The sequence below is a fragment of the Phasianus colchicus genome, chromosome 1, assembly GCF_987193195.1.
Source record: "Phasianus colchicus chromosome 1, bPhaCol1.hap1.1, whole genome shotgun sequence".
NCBI lineage: Eukaryota > Metazoa > Chordata > Aves > Galliformes > Phasianidae > Phasianus > Phasianus colchicus.
Window position 1 is genome coordinate 49,338,027 of NC_143436.1, and position 17,346 is coordinate 49,355,372.

Below are 17,346 nucleotides of genomic sequence, written 5' to 3' on the forward strand. Positions count from 1 at the left end.
GCAATAAGCAAAATACCTCTGGTATACCTCAGCTGCCTCTTTTAATCTACCATCAAATTGAAATGGAGAACATAAACCTCATCTGCTTTGGAACCCAGCAGCCTGTTTTTGCTCTCATGTTCGGTTTGACTCAAACGCAAGCCTCAGCATCTTGGCTACATACACTACACACAGACTGTCATGTTCTGACTACTCTTTTTGCCATATAGCAGCTGTTAGCTTGACCTCAAGACCAGGCTTTACTTACATATAAGCTCTCTTTCGCCTCCAATGATTATGAATTTCACAAAGCAAGGCCTGGCTTCACCTGAGCAGCCTCTATCCTCCAGCAGCCTGCGAGTTTGCCCTCTCTCCCATGTATTACTGCCAAGATCCAAGTGCTTGTTGTGTTCATATAGCCTGGTAGCAGGGAAATGGGAAGTATGAACACACGTGCATGGGTTATGCCTTTTGCTCACCCATTACTGAGAACTGAAATGAGAAAAGTACACACTGTTCTATCTCTCTTCCCTCATCATCTTTAGAAAACGGCCACCCAAAGCTTCGGCCACACTCTGGCAACTTTCCCAGTCCAAGGACAGAGGCTGAGCATTAGAGCAAGGCAACATCTATTTGGAAGGACAGCTCAAAGTGGCTCACAGTGAAAATTTTGTTGTCCTCTGGCCCTTGTAGACAGGTTTGCACGAGAAAGGAAAAAACTGTGACTATATTCCATGTTCTTTTTGTGCCATTCCCCTGTGTACTCTTGTGTTGTTTGCTTTTTCAACAAGGCCATTTGTCCTTTGTTGTAACCTTTAGAAACAAGGACACAAAGCTCCCGTGGAGTTGTGGCTTGTTCCCCTGGCAAAAGAGCAGCTGGGCCTCTCTGCTCAAGCCCCTGTCAGTTTGGTGCCAATAATGTGGGCTCGCCATGCTATTCAGTTTTTTCATGCTTACAAAGAGTGAGCCTGCAGGCTGTTGTGTCTTTGCTGGTCATGTCCTTATTTCAGGTCAAGGATGGCCCTGTGTTTTCATACTACCTGACAGATTTGTACTTTTTTTTTTTTTCCTCCTGAACTGATCTGTCTCTCACATAACTCAATTTCTGTAGGACCCCAACTTCTTGCCTTTGCCAGTTAACATTATTTTCAGATTAGTGAACACTCTCTACAGAGGTTATACTGCCCCACTAAAGACAGTTCCTCTGGTTCACGAGGAACAGCCCACTATCTAAAGAAGGAAAAATACAGGAAAGATGCTAATAATAACATCAATTTTCCCACATATTTTTTATCTTCAGCACCATTAAAGGAGATCTGTATCTCAGTTATACTGTTCCTTGGTGACATCTCAGGGAATGTAGAAAGAGGAAGAGAAATGCTTGAGAGAGGGTAATAACAACAGTTTGAGGAAGCAGAATTTGACAAGGTCACATGTTAATAGTTATGTTCCAAATGTCAGTTATGTCATTATAATATATCTCCATGGCAGAAAAGAGTGACAAGAAGGTCCATGTCCTACAGGAGTCAGTCAGTGCTATTGGCTCTGCTGGGCTTAGCAAAGGCAGATCTAACTTTGATAAACCACTGTTCATGGAACGACTCCCCGCTGGACTCACTGTGCTGTGTTTACCATAACAGGCTACAGGTATGTCAGCAAACCTCAGGATGCTGTTACCAGAAACTGACAGAACATACAAGTTATAATAATTCATCATGAGTCAAAAAAATAGCGTAAAGTCTATCACAGCCAGGTATGGTCAGAAAGGAATGTGAGAACTAAGGGGAGTTGCATTATTTGGTATATAGGTTGGTGGTGCAGTGCTACAAAAGTTCCTATCCACAAGTTAAAAAAAAGCCTGATCTGGCTATGATCTTCATCAACAGAAGAAAAGCCAACAATACACACACACAGGATCCAAAAAGTATGCAAGAGGAGAAGAGGATCAGGATTATTTAAGTGGAACTGGTACTGGTATCCAGGCAATGCAGTGTTGATGGATCAGTTTGAACTGATGGTGTTTAGGTGATTCCCACTGTCTCCATCAACCTTTATTCCCCAAAAATGAGATCAGGCTTTTTTCCCCTCAAAGCCTACTCAGGAAAGAATGAGGAACTATAACTGTCAGAAAAAAAGATTGATTTCAACTACCATCATTTCAAACATCTCCAAAGAACTGCACAAGTGACTGTGGGAATCTCAGTCTGCAAAAGCAGCATTAAACCCAAGTGTGCTCTTCTTGTTATCATTACTTGGAAGCAGACGGGTATTGCGTAGGTCTCTGCTACACATGATGATACCACTTTGCAATTCTGAAAGTAACTTTTGAGAATCATCAGTACACTTGAACATGACATTGACATGGAGCAGAGGGGCTCACACAAAATATACACTGACTGTACAGGCAGTTTTCTTTGCTTAGTGGGAAGAGGCTGGCAAGAATGCTGATACTGGTTAACTTCCTGGGCTATGGAACAACTGTACCAGGCAGGTGACTGTCTCTTTCCCCCTTCAAACCATCACCAAGATCTGCATTATTCTTTTGTGCAGCTACCAGGAACTGTAGCTCAGCTGAATAGAGCTGAAATAACTAATCACACAGTCCCAGGTAATAATGGTAGGCTTCGTGTTCTAAGATTGCAAGCATCTAGCATACGTATAGATGATAAATGTCCCCTGGAGTTACTGCTCAAAAGACCAATTTCAGAGTTTACATCAGAAGGACATGCTCTTTAAAATATGTTCTTTCTTTTGAAATCAAACAGATGTCAAAACTCCTTGGCTCCTCTGTGTGCTGCAATGAAAGGAGTGCAATCGCTGCCCTACTGAACATGGGAGGATGAATAGAAACAATTGGCTTCATTGACTGCAATTGATCGCAATTAAGACACTTGCACTTGAAACATTTTTGTTTTCAAAAGTCTCTAAATGGCCATGAGGGCTGGAAACAAACTGGAAACTTCATCCAGAAATTCTTGGCTCTATGCAGGTTTCCTGATGCAGCAATGGAGGAATGGTAGCCATCCTCACTATCAGCTCCAGAAGTCAATGGGTCAGAGGATAAGGTGGGCTGGGAGGAGCCTCAGGAGGCTGTTGTCCAATCTCTTGCTTGAAACAAGATCATTTGTGAGATCAGATCAAGTTCCTTAGGGCTTTAACCAACTGATTCTTGAAAATATCCAAAGGTGGAGACTGCAGAACCTCTCTGGAGAACGTGTCTGGTGCCTTAACTGTCCTCAGCCAAGTCTCAGTGAAAGTATGAGAGTAAGCTCTGGACAGCATTTGAGCCTTTCTGAGAAAGCCCATCTCAACAGAGCAGACTACAGCCCCTATGCTTACCAGTGTGCCTCCACAAGGTCATGGGGAGGCTATGTCTTCACATTGTGCCCTAATATTCCCACACCTTCATGTCCCATATACCTCTTCAAAACACAAGTCTGTATCATCAACTGCTTTGCCCACATCAAGATGCTTGCCAGCTCCCCTCCTCCACAAAAACCTTGAGGGATTACACACACAGCCACAACCACACGCAGCATCTCCTCTATCACTCAGCTCTGAGCAAAGCACAACCAGAATGGGTCATTGTGCTTATTACATACATCTCCCTTCCCCTCCCGGTGGTGGTGTCCTCCAAAGTTCCCCTTTCTCTGATACTGGCAGCTGAACTGCAACAACGTAGTTGCCAAGCAACATGAATCCTCCAAGCAGCCAACCATGGCAGATCACAGCAACTCATCACAGATCATCTTGAAAGCCACTGCACCTGCCACCATTTTGTCTCTCAGCAGCTTTTCCACCCACACATAGCTAGTATCTGCATATATCCACTTTCTCCTCTACCCTAGCTGTCCAAAAGCATCAATGCAAGCACTCATGAGGCTGCTGAGTAGCCCGTATGCACACAATCAATCAACACATGCTCACACACAGTGCACACATGCACAGAAGCCAAGAAAGTTCAAGCAGGAATGATGTTCTCATGAGTGCCAAGCACCTCCCTGATTTGCGCAGATTTCCAATCTTCTCTACACCATTGTCTCCTTGCCCAGCCTCCATGGGGACATCACACACTGCAGATGGTCAGGACTGACACCACTCCACATCATTCACACAAAGCTGTCACATCTCCCCATAGCATGCTGACCAGCCTGATCTGTATAAACACATGTCCAGAACACAGAGCATCTTGGGTTAGCAGCCATATCTGCAAAGAATGTCTTACAGGTCACATGCACATCCATCCCTACCTCCTACACCCCATAGCTCTCCACACCCCAGCAACTGCAGGATCTCTGCTGCATCTCCATAGCCAAGGCTGAGACTCAAGGAAGAGGCTTAGCACTGAACTCAGCCTATCTTTGTCTTCATGCCCCTCTCATAATCATACTGCATAGCAAGGTCAGCTCCTCCGCAGCAACCCAAAGCAAATGATTGAAGCTCCCACTACCCACTTCATGTTTTCCCTCCCAAACAGAGCTTTTGCAGTAGAATAACTTCTTTAGCCTCACCCCAACCTTTTGTTTTCATCTGCCTTTAGAAACACACACTCCTTGCAGATCCCGAGCAAATGCATTGCATGATTGTGCTGTAGAGGAGAGTGGTTCAGACACAGCTTTTCTTGGGCACCCTTGGAACAAGCTTACTGGGATATATAAACCATGACTGCAGGAGACAAAGAGATAGAGATCCTATTTGCTGCAGCCACCCTAGCACAGCTCTTTCTCCCCTCTGCCTCTTCCTGAGGCAGCCACAACACGTGCCGTGACCAGCACTTGTGAGTCCCAAACACCAACTCCCTCATCTTGCTGTCCATTAGCTTTCTGTGTTATGACAGACAGCTAAGGATAACCTAGATGGCTAAACCACTTTTGAAGCATTCAATTTTTACCAGGTATATCACTATTAGTTGGTTAGGATCACGATGACAGTTTGCTTCTAAGATGACTATATAAGCACAGAAGGTTCCGTGAGCCTTTTAAGAAGATCGTCAGGAGGGCCATGGCAGTCTTCTCTTGAAGTTGTGTTTTACTCTGTGTCATGTCACACATAGCCCAAGCCTGAGGCTCTGAGGAGGAGACAAAATCCTCCCTGGCACAAGCATTGAGAGGCATCTACAAACCAGGGAGGGCAATGAGGAAATGGGGATGTCAAGAGGCCCGTTGTTTGCTCACATACATGAGTAACGAAAGCAAGAATGTTTCATCCTAATTAGAGACTAATTTCTTTCCATTGAATGTTGCTTCGTGTCCTGATTCATGAATGTGGGGAAGGGACCCCGGTCTTAAAACTGATTGACAGAACTGACAGGGTGTGTCCACAACACAATACATTTAATATTACAAATATCCAAATGGTGACATATAATACTAACGTGTCTGTACCCTGCCATTAATCAGCCCAAGAACGGTACTCTCCTGACAGAAATTCTGGATTTGGTCTGTTCAGACTCTGCCTATATATAGCCACCTTCAGCGGTGGTGTGGCTGCATAGATTTAAATGGAGTGAGTTGAAAGGGTTCAAATAAATTATTTCTTTTATGTGAAGTGGCTGCACAGATTTAATTAAATTGATATTTGGGCCAACTTTCATTAAATTAGTGTAAGTTTATGTATAGACAAGGCTTTCTTTTTGTCACTAAAATCTTTCACTAATCCAAGTTTTGATTGGCATTAACTACTTGATAACAAACAAAAATTGTAGTCCAGTCTTCTAGTGTCTCTCTCTTCACCTGGCCTCAAGTGGAAGAACTGGGTCCCTGATCTCGAAAGTCATATTTAGTGAGTTGTCATCTTAAACTACAAAGAGCCCAGTAAGATAGCTGCTTCTTCCATAAAATTAACTTCTTAAAACTATTGATACAATCATTCCTTGAGGAAGAATTTAGGCAAGGCTCAAACTCTTACTGAGAAGCTATAATTTCTGGGGAAACAACAGATCATGCTGTTCCATCAACTCATCTATGGATGCTGTATAGGGATGACGGTATTATCCTATTTTTCCTTCCCAGCTAGTTAATAGGAAATCCCCTTTCAAAGGCAATTTCCATTTTAAATCACTCACATTAAGAGAGACATGTTTAATACCAATAAATCCGCTTTCTTAGAAGAGACAGAAAAGCCAGGCTCATCAGCTGACTAAATCCTCTCCCCCCACCCCCATTACTGCCTTGCAATCTGTAGATCTTGTAGAAAGGTGATCTAAGACAGCTGTAGCTCACTAGCTACACTTCTGAGCACTAAGCTGCTCCTTATTGGTATTCACTCTGTGCCAGATCAAGGTCACAGGTATACAAGGAGCCAAGACTTTTCACGCTGTAAGAGAGCAGAGCCTCAGCCACTGATGCCAGATCTCCACATACCTCCCTTGGGAGCCCTGCACTATTTCACAGTACAAGTCTGTTCAGAGCAAGTGCTGTTCAAGGGCTTAGTGTGTGCAATGATGTTTCCCTCCTCAAAGCTTCTTGCAGCACATCTAGAACTGGCCACAGACTCCCAGAGGGATCTCTGTGCCCAAAACAGCTGCCCTGAGAGCTTCTGCTCTGACAAGAGGGCTTCTGCCAATTCAGGACCAGTTCTCTTAAATATTTTCATCAACAGCTTGAAAACAAGACTTGAAGATATACTAAGTAAGCTTGCAGGAAACACTAAACTGGAAGTTGTTCTTGACAAACCAGAGAGCTGGACTGTCACCAACCACATGAAGTTTAACAAGAGCAAGTGCCAGATTTTGCAGCTGGGATGGAGCAAGCCTGGACATATGCACAGACTAAAGGATGAGAGGCTGGAGAGCAGCCCTGCTGAAAGATTTCTGGGAAGTCTCAGATGACAGCAATTTGCATACATGTCAGCAGTGTGTCCAGGCAGGCAGGAAGGCCAACTGTACCCTGTGGTGTATCAGGCACAGCATTGCTAGTGGGCTACAAAGATGGTGAAGCAAAACATACGAAGAGCAGCTGCGCTCCTCTGGTTGGCTCAGCGCAGAGGAGCTGAAGGGAGGCCTGATGGTGGCTGCAGCTCCTCACAGGGAGCAGAGAGGCAGAGCTGAGCTCTGCTATGTGAGAGCGACAGGGCCTGAGGGAACGGCATGGAGCTGTGTCAGGGGAGGGCAGCTGGGGGTTAGGGACAGGGTCTGCTCCAGAGGGTGGTGGGAATGGAACAGGCTGCACAGGGCTGTGGGCACAGCCCCAAGCTGCCAGAGCTCAAGAAGCATTTGGAGAATGCTCTCAGACACAGGGTTTGGATTCTGGGTAGTCCTATATGGAGCCAGGAGATGGATTTGATAATTCTCATGCACCCTTTCTAACACAGGATACTCAATGATTCTATGTGAGGACCCCAACTTCCTTATCATCATCACTGCCCATTGCTCATGACTCTTTCAGCTTTACCTCCTTCAGCCAAGAAACAGGAGGGAGCCATTCCAAGAGTCTTATGCGCCTAAAGGAGAGAAGAAGCCAACAACATAGGCAGTGCTAAGCCAATCCTCCCTTAGAAGTCAGAGGAGGGTGTCCTGGCAGGACCCTCCAAGGTCAGGACTGCACCAGTGTTGGGGCATTGGCACTTGTTTGTCTTACAGGAAGAAAAAACAGCTGATTAAGATAGGAGGATGGGTAGATTTGAAACCTGAATACACTTCCTCCTGCTGTAAGGAATATTGGGAGTGAAAACTACAGATGAAAAATAAGGCTTAGCAAAGAGAGAGGGAAGGGGAAAAAAAAGGAAAAAAAACAGAAAATAGAACAGGGTACAGCAGAAAAACCTGGCCTGTTTGCCCTCAGTGATGCCAAGAACAGACCTAAAGTTACCCACCCATGTGATATTTCTATGCCTCATCATGAATTTCTGGTTGCCAGACCTTCTGCTGGCAAGTACAGTGCTGTGTCGCTGCAATGGTCTCTCCTGGGAAAGAGCAGCCCACTCAGCTCACTGAACAGAGGGCACAGCACAGAGACAGATATCCTGAAAAGAACTTTGAAATCTTATCCAAAATGCATGTTGTTGAAGATAACAGTATAATTCTTTTTATGTTTTTCCTACTGGAAGTCTGGACACCTCATAGCAAAACAACTTTTTTGGATATATCCCTGTTTCTCCACCATGTATGCAGGCTCCAGCTCCGCAAACATCCACGTAAGTGAGTATATAGTTATGCACGCCAAAAATAGGGTGCTATCTGTTGAAGGCCACACATGTACCTGTATAAGATAGGGCCTGTTGGAGTGTCAGAATGAGCCTAGTGACCAAAGAGGTCCCTTCAGTGGTGCCCCAGCCCTGCAGCAGAACCAATCCAAGCAGAGTCTTCCCTTCAAGAAGCACTATTTGGACAAGGCCAGCTGACAGGGAAATGTTTCCAAAACAGCTTCCTTTTTAAGGAGAACAAAGAGAGAAAACACAGGAGTAAGTAGACACCTTTTTTGTGTCTTATAATTTAAGACACTTCGGCCTCATTTTGCTCCATGTACAAGTTTCTATGGCTGACTGGGTGTCACTCAGCAGCACAGTCAGATCTTCTGCTATAGGAAACCATCCTGCCTTCACTGGAGCAGGAAGCCTTCCTCCTCCTCCCCTCTCACAGCACTCTTTCCTGTCTAGATAACACGGATAATTATATTCATTTCCATGCTCTGTTTAACCAAAGTGGTATTTCTCAAACAATTCCATAAACCTAGACAAAAGCACTTCATTTTCAGTCTTGCACTTATTTTCCATTTGCTGTTAAGATCTGTTCCTTGTTTTAAGACTGAATAATCCCTAAAAATAATTGTAATCCCAAGGTAAATGGGGAGAAAGAAAGAGGGGAAGACATAGGAGGAGAAGGTTTGGGGACCTGTTGCACTGCAGCTTATTATAATAGGTCATAGCAGTTAGGTTGTGTTACAACACAATACCTATATAAGTAACGTAAAGCATACAAAATTTATATACAATTAATACAACCAATTTTTTCTCAGTACTACTGCTACAAAAAACACACACAAAGGGGAAAGAGAGCACAAACCTCATGTTTGGTTGACAAAACATGCTGCTTGACCAAAGTATTTGTGCTAGGAAAAAGAATTAGTGACCTAAATAAATTCTGCCATGCCACAGGGTGGAGTTAGGTGTGTGTTAGAATGGTCCCATCCCTCTGTATCTGCTCTGAACTGTTAAGCAGACGTTCACTGAGGAGAAAATAGACTGCAATAAACTGGCACAGATTTGAATTTATGGAACTGCCATGGAGATAAAATTCATTTAAGAAGTGTGGTTTCCATTTTCTTCTGATAAAAGCTATTGAAACATTAAAAATATCTACTGTTTTCATATAGCATGCTATACATATAAGTAAGAGAGGGAACAGACTTCATTTTATTAATGTAAAATGTGAAGATATCACCAGATCTCATACCAGACCTCATGGGAGAACCAATCTGAAGTTTCTTTTCATAGCAGGAAACAGTTTCTGAGCTAATCAACACTACTAGCAGCACTCAAGGTCTGGTCCATTTCAGAAGCTGTAGTCAATGTATGGGAGCCCCATGGACCCTGATAGAAGAAGTACACCTGGGAAAGAAGAAAGCATTCTGTGCAGCACATCTAAGTGGAGATCTCTGCACTGTAGAGACAGTGAATTGCCTTTCTCCTCTTCAGTAGGTCTGCTTTTCAATCATACTCCCTGCACCCAACTCCAGCCACTATACAGTACAAGACTATATATTCCAGCCACTTTAACCCCACTCTAGCTAAACTAAGACAAGAAGCAGGTCATTTTCAAGCCTGGTGCAAATCCCTTCCCTTCTACCCCAGCTGCATGTATTGAGCTCCTGTACCGTGCAATGAGCAGTCATTACAAAGCCAGACAGTTACATTTGTAAATTAGTTTCTCCTCTCATCCTGAGGAGAGCTCAAGCAATTCTATACCAAACTAACCTGCCTCCAAACCAAGCCTTTGTTTCTGTACTCTAGGAAGATTTAAGAGCATGAATTTGAAGTATCCTTAGCATTTGGATAATGGAAGCAGGAGTAGAGAGCTACAGTGGAGAGCTATACACCCCTGCATGCTCTCAGATACCTTCCAAGTCAGGCTGACAGCTCCAGAGCTGGTGGTTAGTTGCCACATCAGCCTTCCAGGTTTACATGATAGCCAGACAAATCCAGCATCCTACAGACTTTCTATTACATACGAATGAGAGAAATTGTCATGCCAGCCTAATTGATGATCAGGTCTACAGTAACAGAGGGAATGAAAATTAACCTGAGCACCACTAGTCACTGCATAGTTTCAAGTTTAAAGTAGAACGAGAGAAATCTGAAAAGTGTTCCACTTTTCCTGACTATGAACCCCCACATCTTACACACATCTCCTGAGAAACATTCAGCATCTCAGTGTCCTGAGCCCAGTATGTTGTGCACCATTGTACTCGCTGTGCGAGGCTTCTCACTCACCTTGGGAATAACTGTGTTGCCAGATAAACATGGCCCAAGGTGGAATCTCATGCAAGTTGCTGCAGAAAGTTTTCTAGTCACTAGCATAAGAGAAGAAAAATAAAAAATTAGCAGAAGCAGCAAGATTATACTATATGCACATATATATATAGTAGGAGGCTCATAGTTTTAAGTTTTTTGTTTCCAGAGAGAAGCCACACAGCCTTTTCCTTATGACTACATTCTTATACAGGATAGTTCATTTGGAAAGAACCTACAAAGATTATCAAGTCCAACTGCTTGACCACTTAAAAGCTAACCTGATGTATGAACATAATTGTACTCCCTTAGTTTGGGCAGCCTAACAAAAGAAAAGCCCAAGTAAGCATCATTGATGTCTTCAGTTCTGCCCAGAAAAGCTGAGAACAGATCTGTTCACAAAATAGCTCAAGCACAGACACTGATTGAGGCTAAATAAGTGCTCCCAGAAAAAGGAGCAGAGCCAGTGCATGGGTTGGGGTCCCAGCTGAGGTTGCTCAGGACAATTACAGGCTGTCCATGCAGCCAGGGCTTTGGCAGCAGCTCACTTTGGCAATACTTAGTTTCTCCATCTCCCATGTATGGGCCATGAGTCAGCTTCCATTGCGGTTGCTCTGAGTTTTTCACCTAGCAACAAGAGAGACAGATTGGGGGGGGTGGGAGAGGGTAGAAGAGATATTGAAGCACAATATGATGAGAAAGATAGAAACTAAATTGTCAGGGAGATTACCCCCGTGTGGTGCCAAGAGCTACTTGAGTGTCTAAAGGACAAAGACCAGTTTGCAAGTAGCTGAGCTCCTTCTACACTTAATCCTCCCTGGGAGACCATGACCATATCTCGTGGAATGAGGGACACATCCTTCTCTGCCTCAAGCCATGATGAGGATGTAGGGGCTTGTATGCTTTGGCCTGCATGCCAGAAGTTCTGTATCAGCTCGATAGTGACCAAAAGGCATTGTTATTTGCTGTGTATGAGCTTGCCACAAACCTGCCTCTTAATACAGGGCACAAAGGGTAGCCGTGATGCTGCCCCTGTCCTGCACACAGAGGTACTGCAAGTGAGCACCTCCATGCCTGATTTTCTGCCAGCTGAACTGAAGCCGTGGCAGGATGGGAAGATGGGACACCAAACACTTCCCAAGGGATAACTCCCATCAGGGGCCAGAGCACTGCACCCTCTCCCAGGACATGCAACACTGCAGCAATCACAGATGGTGGCAGGCTCAGGACAAGAGGAACCAAGCTGCCCCACCACCTCTTCCCAGAGAAGAGGGTGCTTTCAAAGATTCAGGGGTCAGCAGTAGGAAAGGCTGTGCCTCCACAAGCTCTAAAAAAAGGACTTTGTTCCCGCTCAGCATTTTTTTTTCCCATCTGGGCTAAATCCACTCTTAGAAAGAGATAACTATCTCCAGGGAAACAGGCTCTCTGCGCACTCTGCCAGCTCCCCCTCTCCTTTTGCAGTAGGGTCATTCAACAGCAAGACTGAATTATGCAGACACCATGGGACTGCCCCAGGCCAGGAGAACTGTGAGCACAGGATGCTCCAAGGTAACGTGCTGGTCTATGTAATGGAACCAGGGCCGCCATGGGACCTTCTAGAGCCTGTCCAGACCCAGAGTCTCACATTTCAGAGAGCTCACACAAGAGCGTGATTAGGGAGATTAACTGTATTCAGAAGTCTCTCATTACCCAGACTGACTTGTGCAGTCTGCTTTGAATCGTCTTCTTTTCTGCCCAAAATAGCTTAATGTTCTCAGCACCAGTCTTCTTTGCAAGCATGCTCGCTCCCCCTCCTTCTGCAGAGAGCCAGACATGCCCTGCTCTCAGAGGTCCTCCCCAGCTACCCACACTTCTGTCCATCTAGCAGGGGCCAGCTGCATTACTGCACCTCCATCCCCAAAACTATTCCTCTCCATCCCCATCAGGTCACCACGCGTCTATGGAATCAGAACATCTCAGGGGTAGCATATCACCACATGACAACAGGCTGTGTCCACTGCACGTCCCCAGGGACACCATTTCCAGCTTGTTCCGGCCAGTTGTCACCTCCTCTCCCCACCCGTCTGAGGAAGCAATTTATGTTATGTCGAGGAATGTTTCACCTCTCAGTTTCTGGGCTCGACCCTCCAGTTTGAGCCCCAAGGAAATTCCCACAGCAGCTACATTTTGAAGTGATTTGGGTTATGGGAAAAAAAAAACAAAAACCTCCATTTGAGAGAGCTGTTCTGCTTTAGTGTCTGAGCTGGAAAGGAGACAAGTCCACAGGGGTTTTTCTGGGTTACAGTCTCACATCTATGGGTGGCCATGAGACTTCCTTATGGACTCCATCCCAAGTAACCCAGACCTTCCCTGCTTTGGGAACCAACTCCCAAACCTGTGCCTGCTTCAGGGTGCCTCTTTCCTGCTCAGAGGCAGAGACACCCCACGCACCAGCAGCCCAACCAACAGATCTTGCCAAATGAATAACAGCACAAACCACCGGTGGACACACACCTCTCGCTGCATTCCTCTACCCCAGACTTTCAGGCACGGCACAGTGCAGAAGCACAGCCCTGACACAATGCCCGCGCAGAGTTTCATTGCAGGATCTGTGCCTTATCGCGCCTCAGCATCTGAAAGCAGACTTTGGCTAAGTCCTACACGCTGCTATTTAAAGTAAGCCAATTTGTATTCATTCTGCTCGCTACATTCACCAGTTGTTCAGAATTGTGTTTGAAGCTGAAGGGAAGAGGAAATGTACAACAAGAAAAAATTATACACTGGTAAATTTTGTTCTAATCCCTTCTCCTCCCATTATTGCTTCCCCTTTTTTTGAGTTGCTTTTTTGTTTTCTGTTTTATGTATTATTAGCTTTAGCATAATTTTGACTGAGAAAATATGTAGCTGATAGGACAGACTAATTACACTACCTAGAAGAATTAATTACACCATCTGTGACTGACAGCAGAGCTTGACTCGTTGCTTCTTGGTAGATGGAGCTACAACACCGGCTGCCCTGAATCTTCCCTTGCAGAAGACAAAAGAGGAAACATCATTTAAAAGCCATTACTTCTCTTTTTGAGCAATTTAACATCATTTAGTGACCTAGCCTGACTGACCGAGTCAGGGATGTGGCTCAACTGCCTTCCTTTGTGATCTTGGAAGAAAATATTTCTACACCCACTCTGTCCCTCTGCTCCTAGCAACCAGCTGGCTCAGCAGCTAAAATGGACAAGGTCCCATTTGCAAGGCAAGAAGCACAGTGTGGCTTATTTCCCTATAGGCACTCTCCTCCTCTACTCCTTCAACCCCTGGGACCAGTCTATGGACAAAGGCATCACTGTCCAGGTTTTGTCTGTGAGTTGGCACATGGTAAAGCTGTGCCAGGGCCATGCTAACAACACTGTAGTCAGGATGGAACTTTAAATAGTAATGTTTCAACAGAGCTGTTCCTGCCCTTTTTGCCTCCAGCTCTGCTGCAGCTCTTTTCCTCCCACTCCTCTTTTAAACCCACAAAATTTACACAGGAAAACCTGTTGTAGTTGTGATTCTAAAGTAAATCTCTTTACTTCATAAATGCATTTTCAGCTGAAATTCAGGACTCTTTCTCTTGCTGTAGTTCACCAAGTGCACATTACTTAGACAGAAAAAATAACTCCTTGACACTTAGTCTCCAGTTTAGACCAGCTCTCAGTACTGATCAACACACCATAGTGATCCTCAACCTGGGAAACACTAATCCTTTCCTTGGTGAGCAATGAAGAACTCCAGATATTCACTGATACCTCATGTTTTTCTGACTTCTTTTTTGCCCCAAGTCTTGAACAGCATCTAAATTGATGTTTGATTAAGCCTCTAGGCTTAATCAAGCCTCTAGTCCTGCTTTGCTGAAGCAAGGATTCATGACTCACTCATAATAAAGATCCGCACAGATGCATTTCATATGGGAGAAACTTCCAAGAATCCTCATCTTTTGGAAGTTGAGTAGGAGCTTATGAAACAGGAGCAACAGAACTCAGTGTCTTTTCTTTCCCCCTCCCCAGGTTATCCTCATGTCTCTTATTCTAATAGAAAAAAATTTGCAGCTTGCAAAGTCCTCTTCCCTGCAACCTGCATACATTCCCAGCTTTCAGGAGACACCACGAGTGTCACTTGGAATGACCATTTTTTGCAGCTGGCCAAGTTCTGTATATACACGTGAAAGGTGGTGAGAGAGCAGACTTGAGCAGAAAGAAGTCACATCAATGAAAGAAGAGGAGTAAGCCAGAGAGGACCTAAGAAAAAGGCCCTTTTACTTCATATAGATACATCTTCTGAAGGGGAAGAGTCACTGGGAACAAGAAGGAAATTTGGGGGGACAAGAGAGATGCAATGAGTGAGCAAAATGAAAGAGGAAAAAAGGAGCAGATGGTTAGAGAAAAGACAGGGAGATGCCAGCCTGCTGCTTGCAATACTGGAAACAGTGATGGGGTGAAGGACTCGCATCCGTTACAGGATTTTCATGTACACATTTTTCCAGAAGCTGTTCCTGCATTTCCAGCTGAGTCTTTTTGTGACCTTGAAATGTCACTTTATTTCTTTATTCCACAGCTTAGTTACCTGTCACTTGGATGCAGTGATAGTATTCCCGTCATGAGAGCATGAGTATGCTTAAAAAGATTCAAGATCACAGGTGGAAGTGCAAATTATTGTCACATTTAGATTTCACAGATAAACAAGTAAACTTGCTCAGATGACCATATATATCTGTAACTACACACACATATATAAAAATATATTACAAAGATATGTATCCTTTTATATTTATTTAGGCCAGGCTGACATTTCATGGTTGCTTAGTTACTGGAGAACAATAAGGAGAACCTGTTTAGTATATATTGCATGGAAAAGGGAAGGGAGAGGGCAGCTGGGTATCATGTCAGACACAACCACTTGTCGGTCAGACTAGCTCTTTTGACGGTGAACATGGAGAAAGACAAAAGAGATCAAAGCTAGGAGGAGTTCAGATAGGAAAGCAATGAGTTGAGGTATGCAGTGCGTGCAACTCTTGATTTTCCCATGGCATCTGTGTATATTCAGGTCATCGGGATTCATGAAGTGTTACTTCTGGGACATATCCTATCCTTCTAATTAAACAGCCATTAGGAATATCAAAAGTAGTTAGAAAATATGCCTCTCCATATACTAGACCTGTACTGTCCTGATATCCATCTACACCAAGACCAACATCCTTGCATTAAAATAAAATACTGTGCTGACTGTAAGGAAGAAAGAGATCTGCTGGTTACAGTGGAAAAAAAAATAAAAATACCATAGAAGTCAAAGATAACAAAGAAGAATATACCCTCCCACCTCCAACTATTCTCTCTAAGATTTACCTCCAGTGCATTTCAAAATATGCTTAACCTGCATTTGCTCAACAACCTAAGCAAACTCATGGAAGAATCTTAAGGTACAGAAATGGATCTCACTGGTTTACTTTGTGCTAAAATGGCCATCAACAGTGAACTTTCTTGATAGAAAACAGCTTTTCCATATTGACATTTTGTTTCGCTAACTCTCATACCAACTGTAGCACAATAATGCTATGGAAAGAACAGTGATAGTAGTAGGGTAGCAAAGTCTTTAGCTGCAACAGATAAGGACAAGCCGAACTGCAGCAGCTGTAGATACAGAAACAAAGGAAAAAAAAAACCTGCTTATCTTTAGAAGGCCTCAGATATGCAGGGATCTCCAGCAAGCTTCCTTTGGCTCCACTGCTAACCTTTACATGAAGTCTGGGAAGGGGTGAATCCTGGCTCCACCCCTTCCAGTCACTCAGGTGCATTGCATGCAGCTGAGCTCCCTGAGGCTGGCCCTGCCTTCCCACCTGGTGCTCTATCACTATTTCAGGACATGCCTTAGCATTTCCACTAGCCCAGAAAGCATAAGGAGAAGGTTTGAATTCATCCCAGGACACCATGATAGTGGTTTATGATTCACTGTTCTCTAGGGAATAGTCTCTGGAGTTCAATGTTTCCTGTAGGCACTTCTAACTGCAGATAAGGAGATTAAAATAAAACTAAAGATATAGTGGATTTACTTGCTACAATTCCTATATTAAAAATAGGATTGTTAAGCTTAGAGATATGCATACAACAGTTAAAGAAAACAAAACTTTTGCTATAATTGAGCTGTTAGGAGTTCTCTGCTTCATCCAGTTAAAAAGATGCTAAAACACAACCCTTGTATCAGGGATCAAAATTTTAGGAACAACCCTTGTACCAGGCATTTCTCAGACACATACTGGATATTTTATCCTTAATCCATAATTCCCTCAAGAGGTTCCACTGCAAGTTAAGCCCTCCCCAATATCCAAGAATTCCCTATGACTCATAACATTAATATTTAATCAAGATATGTTAACATTTCTTCCAAATGATTATTGACTGTCCTAACTTTAGAGCTGTTGTTGTTGTCCCTTGATCATATACAGGAACAAATTCTGACAAGAGAGTGAAAAAAAAAACCCACCCTGTACTGATAAGTTAAACACCAGTTTTTAACTTGACTCAGAACAAGTTCTTTGCATGTTCTTTAATAAATGTTTCTAACTACCACAGCATATGTCTGAGTCTGGTCCCTAAGGACCACATAGCCCAGTGCTAGGACTGCAACAGGAAACTATAGTGAATTAGGGAAAGACAGTGCAAATATACAGTGATCCTTCTTCCACTGTACTCTCCCAGCAACCAGCTATCCATGGCTGAGAGATTTCCTGAACCAAATTACATCTGTGTCAGTGTTTAATAGATCTTAATGTCCTTTTTTGCCCCCACAAATGTGTCAAGAAGCTCTTAGAACTATTTATAATTTTGCTCTATGCACCATCCTGTGAATCCAATGGTTTATATACGCACCATCTCAAGAAAGTGCCTCTTTTTGGTTTTGGATGAATGTTTT

At 43.8% G+C, this 17,346-nt stretch overlaps 1 long non-coding RNA gene across 2 annotated transcripts; it reads right to left on the reverse strand.

Moving 5' to 3' along the window:
- Nucleotides 1-9,325: 9,325 nt before the first annotated feature.
- On the reverse strand, nucleotides 9,326-11,936 carry LOC149919586 (uncharacterized). Of its 2 annotated transcripts, XR_016463653.1 has the most exons (4): nucleotides 11,859-11,936; nucleotides 10,974-11,052; nucleotides 10,408-10,487; nucleotides 9,326-9,525 (listed from the first exon to the last, which is right to left on the reverse strand). It is a non-coding gene; the product is annotated as an uncharacterized LOC149919586 (long non-coding RNA). The 2 variants fall into 2 exon arrangements; XR_016463652.1 differs by having other exon boundaries at nucleotides 10,974-11,931.
- Nucleotides 11,937-17,346: the final 5,410 nt, after the last annotated feature.